General features: G+C 44.7%; 1 long non-coding RNA gene across 1 annotated transcript; it reads right to left on the bottom strand.

Annotated features, from left to right (window-relative positions):
* Positions 1-5,168: 5,168 nt before the first annotated feature.
* LOC144172758 (uncharacterized) lies at positions 5,169-10,623 on the bottom strand. Its single transcript, XR_013323094.1, has 3 exons — positions 10,538-10,623; positions 7,945-8,011; positions 5,169-5,303 (listed from the first exon to the last, which is right to left on the bottom strand). It is a non-coding gene; the product is annotated as an uncharacterized LOC144172758 (long non-coding RNA).
* Between the last annotated feature and the right edge of the window lie 2,649 nt (positions 10,624-13,272).

The raw sequence follows: 13,272 nt of genomic DNA, 5'->3' as shown, positions 1-13,272 counted from the left end.
GGCCACTGCCTCGACGACCTCACGTGCGAGGCGATTGCGTTTCTTCCTAAACACGTCGATCTCGTGGTTCTTAACCTACCCATCTTATTATTCTGAACGTCGATGTCGTAGTTCCTATGCTGAGAAAGAACAGAGGTTCTGCATGTTTTTCTGGAAGGGAGTGTGGCAGTCATGGTCGCAAGCAACAGGACATGTGAGTTCCGGTGCTTGTTGGTCAACAACCTCGATGCCTTCCATAACTGACTTCATTGTGGATGGGAGAATCTTTTCGAAGGTTTTAGGTAGTCCGTCTGTAATGATGTTTAAAATATTGTAATGAGAATGTATAATGATATTTGTGCTTCTTTATAGTTTCGCTAGATAAGTTGCCGACATGACGAGTCCGATTTCCGCTTGCTCTGTTCTGTGTCCTTTGTTCCGCTTGTTGTGTGGGGAGGGCCATGTAGCGACGAAGATTGCCAAGGGTGTCCGTTGCGACGAATGTTGTCTCAGTACGTTCGCTCATTCCGCATTCGATTTATGCTACATTTGGATGGTTGTAGTAATTCACTGCTACGAATGAGATCCTTGCTTCTTGCCTGTCCCTGCGTAAGTTTGACTACGATATATATATATATATATATATATATATATATATATATATATATATATATATATATATATATATATATATATATATATATATATATATATATATATAGTATACATAAATATATGATTTGAGAGAAAGAGAGAGAGACAAAGACAGGGAGGAAAAACGCCTTAATGCAGGACGGCGTTTATTCGGGCAGTCGTTACTAGGTAGATAAAAAACCAACAATCTCTGATGAGGATGATGAGCGCGTGAGCCAAGGGATGCGATGATGATGGCGAGCGATGCGTGGGTGAGACGATGCTGATGATAGAGTGCTTGGACGCAATGGAGGGAATGACCACTAAAGCAAACAGTGTAAAAACAGTGCTGACACTTTTTTCCCTGGCGGCTGTAGCGGCCATCCTGGCCCTCAAAGGGAGCATGATATGCAGAAAATTGGCTGTAGGCGCGAAACATGCACAGTTTTAATGCGACGGCACCGGCGGTCGGGCAGGGCAACAGTGAGAGCAACTACGTAGTTGACGGGACATGTGCTCTGGGGTATGGTGTACGGAACAATGAAGCGCGTCATAAACATTTTACAGAGTCGTGGCGCACGGAACGGCGTCGAAAGTGTACCTCAACCCCAGGGCCAAGGGTAACTTCTCAGCGGCCTCCGTCATAGTGAGACTTGCGGTCGTTTCGGCACGACTCTGTGTTCAGTCGTGCGAGGTTCCGGAACTGCACTAGCCGAGAAACAAATTAAGCGGCGGTATTGGATGCGGTATTCAAGGGAAAGGAAAAGAACGATTCGTCGAGAGTGGACGGAGGATGGTAGCCGCATACGAGAAGAAACGGTGGAAATCCAGTCGTTGTTTCAGCGGCAGTATTATAGGCGTATGTGACAAAGGGAAGTGCATCTTATTTGTTGAGGTCGAGGTTGATATACAGATAAACCATATCGCAAAGGGTACGCTGAAACCGTTCTGTTAGTCCATTTGTCTGCGGACGATTGCTAGATGCGGTTTTGTGGGCAGTACAAGCAGCTTGGAGTACGTTCTCAAGGACTGCTGACAGAAAGGTTCAATCACAATCACATAAAAGAGTACGAGGTGGTCAATGCCGTATGAAGATGGCTTGCAGGAAAAAAATTTTGCGACCTCAGAAGCGCAGCCCGTACGTAGAGGAGCAGTATCCGCATACCGCGTTAAGTGATCCGCAGCGGTCACAATTACCCGTTGACCAGACGAAGTTAAAGGCAAAGGTCCGTACGAAAAGATGCCCACAACCTAGAATGGTGCACACGGGCAAGGCAGAGGCTGAAGCTTACCGGTATGGGCTGAGGTCGTGCGTTCACGACGCTGGCACGAAAGGCAGTACGCAACATATCTAGCGGCGCGTGTGGAAAGCCCCGTCCAAAGGAATCTAATTTTGATGAGGTCGTAGGTCTTGTGCAAAGCTAGATGGCCAGCTGTGGCGTCATCGTGGAAAACTTCCAAGATGTGGGCTTGAAGAGAGCGAGAGACAACTGGAACCCATCGTTCACCGGTATGGTAGTAATTCTGGCGGTAAAGGAACCAATACTCCAAAAGCGAAATTTGCTTATTTGGCGGCGTGTTCGGCTGTTAGGTGGGGACGTTCAACTGTCGGGGAAGTCTAGAAGTCGTCTGCAGTAAGGGTCCACTCGTTCGAGGGAAGCAAGATTGGGTAGGTTATCTTGACCGGCGGCAACGCGAGCTAATTCTTAGAAGGCGAGGATTTACTTTTAGACGACGGCTGTGGGCAGTTGGTAGTGTGCTGGGAGCAAACGGGAAAGGCGTCGGCGTCGTTGGTCTTTCGCCCCGACTTGCACGTCATAGTAAAGTCGCTCTCCTGCAGAAGGATTACCCAGCGGCCAAAGCATCCCGATAGGTGTTTGAGGGAGAATAAGCAGCAAAGGGAGTGATGGTCTGCTACCACTGAGAAATGTGGCCGTACAAATTTTCGGTATTTTGTACGGCCGAAAGACCAAATTTGCGTACAACGACTAGCCCTCTTTCTCACACATGGTCTAATTGTTCTCAGCTGGAGTTAAAGTGCGGCTTCAACAGGCAACGACTCGCTTCGTCGAGCAATCAGAACGCTGAAGAAGGACAGCACCGAGACCATGGCCACTAGCATTGGTATGAAGAATAGCGGGTGCCTACTCATCGAGGTTAGAGAGCACTGGTCCAGAAGTTGGAGCTTCTTTCAGAGGTTTTAAAGCTTTGTCGCAGTGTTAGGTTCAGGCGAATGTAGTTACGCATGTTAGTAATTTGTGAAAGGGTCAAACTATTCCTGCCAAATTTCAGACGAAGGGATAGAAAAAGGAAGCCAACCCCCCGAAACTTCTAAGCTCTCTTTGACGGACAGGCCAGCAAAAATTGAGAACTGCATTGATTTTGTCTGGATCCGGGATTATACCCCCTTCCCTACAGCGTGCCCAAGACTTCGGTTGATGTACTGGCAAAGCAACATTTCTTGGTGTTCAGCTGTAGACCACCATTGATAAGATTACGCGAAACAAAGATGCCATGATGACAGCAAGCGATGCGTAGCTGAGACGATGCTGATCATACAGTGTTTCATCCAATGAAGGAAACGACCACGCAACCAATTCGGAATGGACTTAAAATTTACAGGGGTTGAAGCAAAATGGCAAACAGAGTCAAGGTGGAACAGCAGTGGGCCGATGATGATGATGATTATGATGATGTCCTCAAATATTTTGGCACGTACCCACAAAGGGGGATTGGCCATGGCTAAAGCTAGCGGAGAACCATCTTCGTTCTCTTCTTGTTCCATTTAGCCTCGCTGATAGGGTGGTCAACCAATTTATGGCAGGCGTACCGTTGTGTGCGTAACAACATATAGTACAATTTTAATCTCAAAAACAACACGACCTCGTCTTTATCCTTTTTATTCGGCCTTTCTCGCTTTCATTCTAAACCATTTAGAAAGAGCCTACTAGCAGTATTTGGTTAGCACGGCTCCGTTAATATTCTCACCGCACAATGTAACAATGGTAAGGCGGAACATTGTAACTCAAAAACACTAGAGTAATTACAATACCTTCCAGGTTGTCATTGCTGATAAATTATATGCGTCGCCTTACCATCTTACCGCTTAAACATCGCCTTGAAGTGCAGAGGTTAGCTGGCTGAAACAAAAACGTACTACGAAGACTGGGATTACACATGCTATTCCCGCTGTTCATAGTTCGATTTCGTTTGGCTTATTGCACTTTGGGAATTCAAAATGTTAAAACAATAAGGCGCCTGTTTCCAAGCGTTCCCAAGCATCATCATTCGGCGTGCATGTATTCATTAGTTACAATAAAAAAGCAACCCATTTGCACGTACTTTTGCCCTACGTAGATATCCACAATTTTGCCAACAAAATATGCGCTATTCACCTAAACTGCTAACTTATAACAAACTTTCAGGCGGCGTTCAACATTTTTGTTTCCCTGATACCAAATATGTAAACTGACCACTCCATACTGCTGGATTGGAAACTACTTATTTTGAAGAAAAACGTGCCTACGGTTGGTGCCCGGAGCCGGAGTATGAGTATGAGGAGGAAAGTATCTACTGAGGTTCAGGTAGCGCTTTGTTAACGGGAAGCTAGGAAGACAGAAAAGCGAAGTAACTACAGTGGGCTCGCAAGCGAAGGTGCCATATTGCAAAAAGAAGGTCCTTTTCTTGTCTCTAGGGCTGTCCATTTCTCTGAGGAGGTCACACCCTCTGAAAGGTCTCTCTGCCAAGCTTAACGGAAGTCATCGCAATCCCAGATTAGGTGGCCAATCATTAGGTGGGAATCCATTCGGCTGAACGTAAAAATGACTTCGGTTAGGGGGGAGAGGGGGTAGGACGGGGTGGTTTCAGGGAAGTCGATGCAATAATGCTTCGTTGCTCAAGGTTGCCTACAACGTCCGGAGTAAGTGCACAGTCTGTCCCCACCTTATTAATTACAGCTTCAGCGCATAAGAGCAACAATGCAGGGAGAAGTTCGTCAAGGAGTGGTGTGCTTGTGAAGTGCGACCGACCGTCGATTTGCCGTTACTAGAGCTCTTCTGAGGTCTCTGGAAAGGGGGGGCCGCCTCCTGTAGGCGGTATAAATTACAAGCCCCGCACACCATGTTATTGGCGACCACATTACCTGGGTGCCCTGAGGTACCCGGCACTCTTAGTAATTGAACATCTTAGTTTTGCTCCTGCGATAGCTGGGTACAAAACATGTTGATGCAGTGCTTCGTGGACCTGAGCAGAGGTTTCACGCTGGTCTTGCAGTACATTAGCATGGCCGGTGCAGGTGTGACCTAAGTGCACACAGTAATTTCTAGTGTACTGAGTATTCACTGCATGGCGTTTGGAGCTCAAGGGCAGCAATTGAGGGTGTCTCCGCAAGGTTGCACACCTGTTTAGTGGCCTCACAGGGTTCTCTTACTGCTGCTGCTGCGACAACGCTGGTGCCTGCAGAATAAAGTAAGGAGTTTTAGCCATGTTGTTGCTTAACATAACTCGCTTCTGGTACATGTTGGGAATAACACTGAGGTCAAGTGTAATAAAGGCCGTTTTGTGCTGTAATATTTATTTCATAATAGCCTTCCCCTTGAGTCTCCGGATTTCATTAGGGTCAAAGTCGTCTCTTGAACCGCTCATGGGATCCGCCAGGGCGACTCCTCCAAATACAGCAAGCAGAGTCACCACTGAAATGAAACGAGAGTTCAACAAGGCCACGCGTTAATAAATGTGTTGCAAATGTAAAAATATGCGGCGCTTTTTTGTCACCCAAAAAATTTCGTTATAAACTTAAGGTTTTAACACCTCCAATTGAGACCCTGGAAGTTTTTTTGCTGGTTTTCGTTCTTTCCCTTTTTTAAGCTTGGAGCTGACTAGTAACTTCCACGGTCGCTCTATCGTCTACAAACTATCTTGTTCGGACACTTGCTCCTTTGTTTTTAATTTTGCACAGACTTTACAGAATATCAAAGAGCATAGGGCTGCTCAGGGATTGAAAAGGCATTTTTCTTTAAGACAATATATGTCCCTGCACTGTGTGTCTCCTGCCACGTTTTCTATTCCATTTTTACCTGCATATATTCCTCACTGTGTGCTTTGCCTCTTTTCTGGCTAGCTTGCCCCTGTAAGCTTCTTCAGATATCTTTATAATTTCATCTTTAACCTGCTAGTCCTTGGCCACTGCGAGTACAGGCATGTCATGTTGATGTATCTAGGCACTTTAGTTTTGCGTTAACGTAAAACGACTGTTCTTAACACCCAATTTTCACTCACCGAACATCTTACCCTGAGAATCTGAGTCTTCAATCGGCGAGGACCTCCTCTTTCCATTTATCCCGTAGTTGTTTACTTCCCGCTCCAAAAGCCTGAGTTTCATTGAGTGAGTCCATGGTTTAACGCGAGGACGCAAAGCAGGTGATACGGCGTGCCGTAGTTGGGGGTTCCGAATTAATATTGGCTGCCTGAGGATCTTTAACGTGCGCCAAAATTTCGCACACACGCGCTGTTTTGCTATTCGCCTCCATCAGAAAAGTAGCCGCCACGGCCGGGAATCAACGTCCTCGTGGTCAGCAACACAACGCCAGAGCAACTTAGCCGCCGCGTCGAGTGCGTCTGATTTTATGTACAGTATTTCACTGATTGATGTGATTGATTGTAGGGTTTAACGCGCCGACGCAACGCAAGTGATGAGGCGCGCCGTAGTGGAGGGCTCCGGATTAATTTCGACCACCTGGGGATCTTTCACGTGCGCCGAAATCTCGTACACACGGGCGTTTTTGCTTTTCGCCTCCATCAGAAAAGCGGCTGCCACGGCCGGGAATCGAACCCGCGACCTCATGCTCAGCAGCGCAACGCCTTAGATACTGAGCCACCGCGGCGGGTATGTAGAGTATTAGATTTGCAAATGTGAGGCCCGGGACCATTAAACATTCGCAAACTCCTCGCGCGACTGTGTGTTCACACGAAAGCTCTATGTTTTAGTTTGACTACATTTTGCTTTCCCTTTTAGGCTGCTCCTTATGCGTTCTCAGTCTCACTCATGCTCTCCCGCTGAAATTCTCAGCAAAACTGAAGTTCTTGCCATAGCTGTGCTACGAAGCTCATAATAAGTGGCTGACCTTTGTGCGGGATTGTGGATGTACACGCCAGAACGTTAGTTACCAATTTAGTGGAAATTAAGACAGGCCACTGATACATGTTCTTGATATAAAGATAGAGTCTAGTTTCGACAGAAGATCATTAGGACGCGGGGCTGGAATCATTACTGAGGAGGTAAACCAATCTACATGTAAACTCTACATGTAAACCCTTTTGAGCTGGCGTCACCTGTAAGGTCAACTTGTTATCGGGCTTAAGTCGAGGCAAGTTACTTTGGTTTCAGTTGAGGCCAGAGATAGCCTTGTCACTTGGCCGCATCTCTAAACAAGCGGCCTCCTGATGGGTGAGAAATTAATGGCTAGACTTGTCATTGGAATGTCTCTGTCATTTCATGAACATGGCCTCTTTCAAGGGTGATTCAAGTTTACGCAGAGAAAAAGAAGTGCTGACGTTCTTACTGAGGTCAAGGTAATGACGCAATTTAGGCAGAATCCAGCCGAAGTCTACGATCTCATGAAACAAAGGCACCATTATCAATGTTCAATACGTAGTAGTTTTCTGCAAAATGCAGTGCTTTCTTTTCAAGCGTGAGTACACAAGTCAGTTCGGTGGCAACAAGAACAAAGTTCTACGCATAAGCTTTAGAATTGTGTTTTGTGTTTTAAAATCCTGAAGCCACCGTTTTCATTATCGGCCACTTCCAAATGCGTTCCTCTAGCAACAGTATAAGGCATACTTTAACCGACATTAAGCTCACTAGGAACTGTTCAAGTGCTTGCTCTGGAAATCACACGTTCGGTATTTTCTTTTGTACTTTTCATGAGGAGATTATCTTTGTTTAACTAGACCAGCTCGTGTTCACTTACGAATAAATTTCTAACTTTCGTTTTTATCAGCCAGAGTTACATGTTGACGCTTCAGCAGACATGGCTCAGCTGCTAACAAAGCTCGCTTGAAGCATCCTAAGCAGACCTTGATATCGCTGCGGAAAAGGAAAATACCGCGGTCCGTGCACGCTGAAAAATCTTCCGCCGCAAATTGATGTGCATGCGCAGAATAAACTGGCTACGTGTGTGCTCGCTACTGGCCAAATACTCTGACAAATTATTTTTCTATAAATTATTTACACTTCGAAATCGCTACCGAAAAGGAAACATTAAAAAAGCCAGCACACCGGCATGACGCCTGTAAACTGGCTACGAAATGTTTTAAAAAGCCTGATGCCCTTACCAAATGCTAGAATGGTGATTACTGCTCCTGCATATTTCGCCATTGCTTGGATATCTGCAAAAAAATGCTATGTGCAAAAAACGAAAATGAGAAACACCTTGAATAAAATGCTTGCTCCATACTTGGACCTAAAAAATCTCTAAACAGTTTCTAGAGAAGCGCTACACAGCATAATCATCCCATCATTTTTGGTATGCCCTACTTTACGCTTTTTGGGGACAGCTATGCTTTCAGATTCAGTGGGAAGAGCTTCAAGACGGAAAAGCTGAGCTTTTTTCTGTGATAGAACCTGGGACAGCGATAAGAGATGACAGAATAAAGTAAATGTTTTCTCCTGCTATCATTCAAGTTAGCCGTAAAAGAAGATACAACGGAATTTTCACGCGGCTCTTGAAAGATAACGGCCGCTAGCAGCCTAGGCCATTCAAATCTGGCAATAGCCAAAATATTTCCTGCAAGTGTATGCGTTGAACTGCACGTTTACCCAAAAGGCTTTCAAGTAATACCATTTCACAGTAAAAACATTTCCGGAAAACGTGTTTCAGTGGTCTAACACCGCAAACGCAATTTTATCGGATGCAGGAGAGGGAGAAGACAGTACGGAAGGTCTGGGAGGTTAACCAGGTATAAAACTCGGTTTGCTACCTGCCACCTGCACAGGCGCGTGCGGTTTATGGAACACACAAGAGGACGGCCAAGAGGAAGAGATAGGAGCTGCATGGTGAGTACTCTATGCTCGTGCTACGAACTACAGCGCTGTCTATTTACTTTCAGTTTTTTGCGTTGCCACACAATTTGCAGCACTACAAATAAGGCGAGTCTTCCATTAGAAATTTATAATTACAACACAAAACATTGGACTCGAAAATAAAAGAAACACACCCAAGAACATGAAAACAATCGTAATCACTAGTTGGGCGTCGTTCATTCATGATCTTAAACATCAGTCATCAAATCACCATCAGCATCACAAGCCAATCTGGGCCCAGTGCATGCAAAGGCCTTTCTCTATAATCTCCAATTATCAAGGTCTTGCGCCAACTGCGACCAATTTATCCCCGGAAACTTCTTGATCTCATCTGCCCATCTAACTTTCTCCCGCCCTCTGCCACGCTTGCCTTCTGTAGGGATCCACTCTGTTACTCTTAATGACCGACGGTTGTCTTGCGTTCGCATTGCATTCCCTGCCAACGTCCAATTCTTCTTCTTAAGCCCTACTAATATATCCTAATTTTAATGTTTCTACTAATTTCTACTATTACGTCCACATCACTGCATAGTATTTAATTATAGTTCTGACGTAGGCTCGCTCTTTGGGCAGCCCAGCCGACGTTTTTATTAAAGATAATTTCAGACGTAAGTCACTGTGAAGGCTTTCCCGAGCGTGAAAACTTTGGAAAGGCAGTTCAGCTCAAAATGCAGAAGCTGATCCCTTTCCCTTGCGCTAGCTAAAAAAGAAACACTACAAACTACGTCGTGCTGCGCAACTCTGCAAAATCTGCAGCTTCATCTGCACCAGCAGGCCTTCTTTTATTTATGTCTTAGATATGTCGCGAAAACAATGGAATTGATATGTACCAGGTGGAGTGCTCACTGTCATTGCGGCTGAAGTTCTTTATGTTTCCTTCAAATTCACCAAAAAGTGTCGAACTAAATCTCGACACCGAAACGTAAGAACTGAGTGTTTTCAAGTTATTACTTGTCCTACAGATATTCGTGAGGGAGATTCCGATATCATGTGGTCATTGAGATTCCTAGCCTTGTCCTTATGAAGGGAAGTTGAACTTGAAGCCATTGTTTATGTTTTGCACACCTATAACTGAATGCCGAAAACTCCGTTTGAAGGGACATTCTAGCACTCCGCAAGCTCTTTTTTCAAAAGCCGGATTGCACTTTTATTGGGCAGCAAAGTACCCCATAAGGAATGGTAAAAATAAGTCGCACAAATACTGGTACAATCAGCAAATTGTAGCGCGTTCACTTGCAGTAAGACAGCTTTCCAATACGGTACTGTTGAGCGCCAACCACCAAAATAAATAAATTTACAATACGTTAATCAGATTTGAAACCATGACAGGTGTAACGTATTACAATAGGAACAACACATATAGAACACACTGGAACATTATCTTTCGGCCCAATATTATCGGAGCCTCTAAATAAAAACTTCCTTTTTTATGCTATAGTTTACAGTGTGAATAGTTATGTTAAAGCTACCACAACAGTGTGAAGACGCGTGAAGCGACGCCAATATAGGCTTCAGTAACTCTTGAATAAACATTTTCACAAGAGAAGTTAGCTCTTTTACTCGAAGAATTACATCTACCTATAAATATTGTGACGATGACAGCCCAACAGACGGAGCCTATAGTATCGAATAACAGTGCGCCGAAGTCGGAATACCACATTTTGAAGCGCCATTGATAGGCAAAAAATGAAATAGATTCGACACCATAAAAAATCATTAGAAGACCTGAACGCTGGTTTATTCTAAACCAAAACTGCTCAATTCCCCACAATCATAATTTCTTGAAGTCTTTTTGCAAGAATGATCGAATATGCAATTCTAACTTTGTTATGGAATCGTGCTTACCCGAGGAAGGCTCTTCGCGATACACGCTGGTGATAGGATAGAGTTTCTGTGGCTGAGTCCTTGTTTTTATACATGAGCGAGCGGCCCCATACGGGGGTAAGCGATTTCCGACGAGAACGGAGTCCGGTGACCTAAACTGCCAACTGCTATTTTTTTGGAACGAGCAGCTGGTTCTCTTAGGATCAACAGCCTGCAGGGCAGAGCTATTAGGAATCTCGCATACAGGACAAATTACCTGCTGAACGTTGAACTAGTAATTTGTTGAACGCCGTTTTTCTCTCAGACATCCTGTGTAGACTACATGAGGAAATTCTGACCGTGTGCATTTATGCTGTTGACGTTTTTGACGCATAGAGAAGTAATGCGTTAAGTTATCAACACAACTTTGCCGTCATCTAGGTTTCAAACTTGTTCAAATATGAATGCGAATTTGTAAAATTACCTCCCCGTCACCAAAAAAGTTATCGCAGGCATGCGGTAGTATTTTTCCCCGAAATATAAATACAAAAATAACAGCATATAAATATAAAACAAACATCAGGCTATCTATCAACACTCCTGGTTTATATATATATATATATATATATATATATATATATATATATATATATATATATATATATATATATATATATATATGATGCGCTCGTTAGCAAATATAGAAAGAAACGCCGGCAGTCTACAACGCCAAAGAAGGCATAGGGGAATGGTTAGACTATTTTTTGCCGTTAGTGACCTTACATTACCTTTTAATATTAATATTACATGAGAAAGAAAGAAAAAAACGCGCGCCCAGAGTGGGGACGGAACCCATGCCTTCCGATTAGATCTCGAATGCCTTACCAAATCGGCTGTCTAGGCGACTGTGTTCTTCACTTTCGGGGTATTTATATTAACTACAACTGTATCTGACGTTTGAGGGTGGTAGCCAGTGTCACTCAGACTACACGGGGTGAAGGGGACCTTCTTTTTAACCCCCGGGGCGTGACGCGAACGTCTACAGCCTGTCTCAAGCGGGTAACTGGCGGGGAACCCTCTTATGCTACCTTGGCATCAACGCTGTCAGAACCGAGGCCCTCGCTAAGCGTTCGCACGATAAATGGATTTGGAAATGAGGGTCTCGTTAGGAAATACAGAAAGAAATGCCGGCAGTCTACAACGCCAAAGAAGGCATAGGGGAATGCTTAGAATTTTTTTACCGTTTCTGACGTTACATTATTTTTATTATAATATTACATGAGAAAGAAACAAAAAAAAACACGCGCCCAGAGTGGGGACCGAACCCACGCCTTTTGATTAGATCTCGAATGCCTCACCCATTCGGCTATCTGGGCGACTGTGTTCTCCTTCACTTTCTGGGGTACTTATATTTACTACAACTGTGTCTGACGCTTGAGAGTGGCAGCCAGCGTCACTCAGACTACACGGGGTGAAGGGGACCTTCTTTTCAACCCCGGGGCGTGACGCGAACGTCTACAGCCTGTCATAAGCGGTAACTGGCGGGGAACCCTCTTATGCTACCTTGGCATGAAGGCTGCCAGAACCGAGGCCCTCGCTAAGCTTTCGCATGATAAACGGATTTGGAAATGAGGGACTCGTTAGGAAATACAGAAAGGAATGCCGGCAGTCTACAACGCCAAAGAAGGCATAGGGAAATGGTTAGACTATTTTTTTTTACCGTTAGTGACGTTACATTTCATCTGACGTTTCCGGCATTTCTTTCTGTTTATATATATATATATATATATATATATATATATATATATATATATATATATATATATATATATATATATATATATATATATATATATATATAACACAGAAATAAGGGTTGGCAGTCGAGAAAACCTCGGAAAGCAAAGGGGAGGATGTGGTAGATCATTGAAACAGATTAAGAATTTGGAAAGAAAGAAAGAAAGTGAAGAAAAAATGCCCGCCAGGTGGGATCCGAACCCACGACCTCCAGAATACCGGTCTGGTGCGATAACCACTACGCTACCGGCGGGGCGATTTTCCCATTCACTTTCTGGGGTATTTATGTTAGGTATGTTTGTTTCCTGTGCTTGGGGGTGGTAGCCAGCGCCATTCGGACTAATCGGGGTGAAGGGGACCTTCTTTTTAACCCCCGGGTCGTGACTCGAGTGTCTACGACATGTCCAGAGTGGTCGACCAGCTTTGAACCCTCTTAAGCTCCCTTTGGCAACAAGACTGCCAGAACAGAGGCCCTCGCTATGCATGTAGCGAATCAGAATAGGAAATGAGGGGCTCGTTGAAAATAACAATCTTTGTTATTTTCAACGAGCCCCTCATTTCCTATTCTGATTCGCTACATATATATATATATATATATATATATATATATTGTAATGCTGCACAAGTGGTAGATGGCTTGGACTTGTCACAGGCAAATCCCACGGGCGGAAACAGCGTTGCGAGGCAAAAGAGAAAGAGGAGCTTTTTGGGTATTCACCGCTCGGACACTACGCTCACGCCCGGTTCTTACCCAGGCTTTATTAATAAGCCCTCAGTTCACCCTAAAACGTCTAAACATCGTGGTTACCGTTTTGGTGGGAGGTGCGAGGTACGATGCCTTCGACAACAAAGTCCGTGGATCTCGGCCGAAACCGTCACGTTGCTGGCCTCCCACCCATTCAAGAAACGATGGCTCTGCCTGAAGGCAGTTCCCAGACACCACTGACGGGCAGCTGGCAGCCCCATTGGGAACCGCGGAC

This window comes from Haemaphysalis longicornis, unplaced genomic scaffold, assembly GCF_048455015.1.
Source record: "Haemaphysalis longicornis isolate Haplotype H1 unplaced genomic scaffold, Haemaphysalis longicornis Haplotype H1 scaffold_26, whole genome shotgun sequence".
Lineage (NCBI taxonomy): Eukaryota > Metazoa > Arthropoda > Arachnida > Ixodida > Ixodidae > Haemaphysalis > Haemaphysalis longicornis.
Note: the sequence above shows the minus strand (reverse complement) of the source record. Positions and strands in the feature narration are given on the sequence as shown.